General features: G+C 42.9%; 1 pseudogene; it reads right to left on the bottom strand.

Annotated features, from left to right (window-relative positions):
- Window positions 1–3593: 3593 nt before the first annotated feature.
- On the bottom strand, window positions 3594–3773 carry LOC126205045 (U2 spliceosomal RNA; annotated as a pseudogene).
- Between the last annotated feature and the right edge of the window lie 491 nt (window positions 3774–4264).

Raw genomic sequence — 4264 nt, 5'->3', positions numbered from 1 at the left:
GCCTCCATTGTCTCGCCTCAGTGTTCAGCAAGCTCTTGGAACCCATCCTTACCTGGCGCATCCATCACCACCTCCAGTGACACCACCTTCTCCCCAACACCCAAAGTGGCTTTCGACCTTCCTTCTCTGCCAATGACCAACTCCTACTCACCCTTCCCCTCCCTCATTTGTTTGTTAGGTTGTTTTTTGGGAAGGAGACCAGACAGAGAGGTCATCAGTCTCATGGAATTCGGGAAGGAAGTCGGCCGTGCCCTTTCAAAGGAACTATCCCGGCATTTGCTTGAAGCGATTTTGGGAAATCACAGAAAACCTAAATCAGGATGGCCAGACGCGGGATTGCACCGTCGTCCTCCCTCATTTGGAAATTAGCTAAAAATCGCTTAGTCTGTCCTGAACTGCTGTGTGTGGAAGGATATAGGATAGTTATTTGCTTTATTTGGGTGGTATCCTGTTGGAACATTTTCTTTATTTCATTATTTTTGGGGTTAAAACTGGGAGTAAATACAAAATTCAGACGGAAAACAGAACTGGCAATTACTGTACAGCCTTAGTGTGTGACCTAGTTCAGAATACCGCTCGATATTCAAATTATTGGCGGGAAACACTCATTTGTAACCTGATTACAGATCATCAGTCATATGGCTCAGTAGTTTCAGTTACATTGCTCTAGCCTCTACAGATTTCTACAAGCCAGAGACCGCCACCCAGATTCTCCCACTCTATTTGAAAGAGCCTCATCTTTGTACCTCACCATACACTCTCAACTTACACTATAACTTCGAGGTCTTTGTCAACTGCTATCGTTACATTAGCAATCATAGACCAATTTGTAGTTAAATAATATACACTTGTGAACAGTAACATTGTGACAGCTCAACACTATGTAGTCACTGTCCACCAATCATGTGAGCCCATCAGCATGTCACCTGGAAACTGAGACTACAATTCGGATCGAGGTGTAAAAGGCACTACGTGAATGACAAGTGCAGCAGAAGCATCATGTGGATGCTGCCAGAGCAGTAGAGGTTGGCATACTCCTTTCGAATATGCAACGAAAAAGAACATCTTTGCTTCTACTGAAAGCGTAAGGGTGGATTAGGGTATTTGTGGAAGAATACAGACAATCAATAAGATTTGGATTGAAGCTTAATCGATAATACAGATGCGATATGTCCACCAGCATGCACTGAACAGTGGCTTGTGGCGTATTCGTTTTATGCTGGAATTACCTGTTAACAGGTGGGAAGAAATATGGAGGGGCTGGTAGTTGTCCTGAATGTAACTAAATCTGTTGCACAATAAAAGGACTGGTCATCCTGTACACTGCCATCAGAAGCGCTAACCACAGAAATACCTGGCAGTAAGCATCAAGAACAAGCTGAAGAAGAGCACATATATCGCAGTCAGATTCATTTTCTGGAATCTTATGGGATGCAAGTCAAACACTGAGGACAGACATGTCGGTGAGCTAAAGCAGAAGATTATGTCAGGCTCAAATTCATGTATAAGAATGTTTGATAGGGTGTATTCCATCCACTAACAAAGGGACAGCGTAGTAGGCGAGTGGCCGCAATTTCCCGTCAGTATGTCACCTGGAGACTGTGGCACTACAACTTGGATCGGTGTGTAGGAGGCCCTAAGATGACTGCTGTTGCTGGAGGAAACATCGACATTGATTTGGTGTGGCTTGCACTAGTTGTTGCTCTCGGTTTATAAATAAATAACTACACTTCACATATGCATACTGCCATGTGGATATACTCTGTTGTATACAGAAAATGGTATTATGATTAGTCCACTCCCAAAGAGCGTGTGGGGGAAAAATGAAAATGCTACCCTTGCAGCAGCTCTGACTTGTGCATGGAGGTGTGAGGCTGTTGCGCCGGTGTAAATGGTTTAATGGACAGTGTGTGTATTGATAGCTCTGTGATACTGTTAGTATTTTTTATAAAGGTATACCCAAATTGAAAAACTGGTGGTGTATTTCTCATGAAACGGTATGCCGTCAACGAAGACTCTGATACCATTATGCCATCGCATATCTAGCGTAGTGATCGATGAAATATGATAAAGGAGATTAAGACACTTACAGGGATGTATTTATAAACAATCTTTCGGTATCGATGAACTGCATGTGTGTCACTTTTCTTTGCGCAGTCCTTGTATAAAGATGCAATAGTAAGGCTTCCTTTGCCATTAAAAAACCTGTATTTCGCGTAGCTGTCATATTGGAAATTAGGGTACATACAGGGGCATACACACATTCATTTATACTCTATCATTACGCATGTGATAGGAAAAGGAACGGGGAAATCGATAATACTGCAATGACATAGTACACACTGTGGTTTGTGGAATGTGTATTTCGATGTAGGCTCCTGTCTATAGCAGGGTTGCAACATCAATAAGCTATAACGATTTGCAGAGGATTGAGGACCAGTGAGCGTTGGAGCTGATTGTAGATTGAACCTAAAATAGCTGAAGAGACTTGCTACTATTTTATTGCGTCATTAACTATAAATCAGTAGAAACAGCACCAATATTTGGAAGTGAGTATCTACATGGTCATGAATTTCTCGTTGTGATAGCCCTCTACATAGCTAGTGATGGGCCGAGGAGTAGGCAGCCTTCTAGGTAAAGGAACCATGGTGCTGCAACATGATGGGATTTCGGGAGAACTAACAGGGATCTGTGACTTACCTGGGGGCACAAATTGCTGTATATCGAAGACTGGAAGATTAGTGTGAATATGGGAGGGTAAGCGATACTTCTACAAAAGGGAGGTTGAGAGGTAATCACCTTACCACTTCTTCTGTTGTGGGCAAACCATTGCGGCTTCTGATATACGTGTCGCAAAGCGATTCCAATGGGAGAAAGGGTAATATGAAGCTTTTTACTGAGAGACAATCAGGTGGAGAGTTTTTGTCCCTTGTTTTCACGATAAATTAGAGACAACATTTTTCTTTCAGTGTTGTGTACCCATCAAAGGATGGACCGATATCTTTGTAGGTAGATTAAACTTATGTCTACTTCGCCAGACATCGTACAGTGAATTGTGGAGGGTATTGTGGAGAGTACCCTCCACCACTAGTAGGCATTTCCTTTCTTATTCCACTCGCAAATAGGGATAGGGAGAAAAAGACTGTCTATATGCCTCCATATGAGCCCTAATTCCGGTATCCTATCTTCGTGGTCATTAAGCTAAATGTGTGTTGGTGACAGTAGAATCCTTCTGCAGTCAGTTTTAAATGTTGGGTGTCTAAATTTTCTCAATAGTGTTCCTTGAAAAGAACATCAAATTACCTCCAGGGATTCCCATTTGAGTTACCCGGTGAACGTAATCGGACTACAGGAAAAAAAAATTACACTCCATGCAAAGAGACTATCATGATAAATTTAGTTAATTAGTTAATCAACTTGATATCGATGATGTGCAGTTGGGTGGTGGAAGCGAGGGCGAGAGTACCACAGACATGAATCGCAAGTTGAAGCTGTAATCAGGCGTTTTATCTTCAACCTACACAGGGAGAGATGGCCATCGTAATAAAATCACCTACATTACCGAATTTATAAGGTGATCTGTAGTATCAACCTGTTATTTGCAACTCATCTGTGCTGCTATGAGGCATCCTGTGACAGAGGCAGAGCGTGCCCTTAGCGGTCCGTCATGAGCCAAAAATGAGTTTAATGTAGTCCTGTGATGCAGGACATAACAGATATTAATCTGAAAAGAACAGACTTTTTTACTAGGTGAGAGAATACTTCGTGGAAATGTAGCCTATGCCTTACTGATGTACAGGATTTTCTTACTAAGAATCAAAGATACTTTAGCGATGTGCAAATGCGTGTATGATCCGGTTTCTTCTGTCTTCGCAAATAAAGGGCATTAAAGGTAGGAATCCGTATTTCACTTGAGGAATTCGAGGTGTATGGATATCAGCCCCATCTCAGACTGGATAAAGTGGATTTTTTAAACTGCAGAGCCTATGTTGGGTTCGAAATTGCAGTCGGAACTCTACGTCCAAGCTGCGCCTGCTTATGTCGCAGTGTGCTAGGAGTTGGTGACGCCTGTCAGTGGCCGGCGGTCGGTCTGGTCACGGTGGCTTGGCTGACCACAAGCCGCGGCTTAGCCTGTCATTATCGGCAGGTGTAAGAGAAGCTAAAGCTCTTGGGAGGACACAATACACTTGGTAGATGGCGCTGGCCTATGCTGGAGGTGATGCAGTTGTTTCCTGTTGAGATGTCGGGTTCAGGTAAATTTATG

The sequence above is a fragment of the Schistocerca nitens genome, chromosome 1, assembly GCF_023898315.1.
Source record: "Schistocerca nitens isolate TAMUIC-IGC-003100 chromosome 1, iqSchNite1.1, whole genome shotgun sequence".
NCBI lineage: Eukaryota > Metazoa > Arthropoda > Insecta > Orthoptera > Acrididae > Schistocerca > Schistocerca nitens.
The sequence above is the reverse complement of the archived record's forward strand: the minus strand, read 5'-3'. Positions and strand labels throughout refer to the sequence as shown.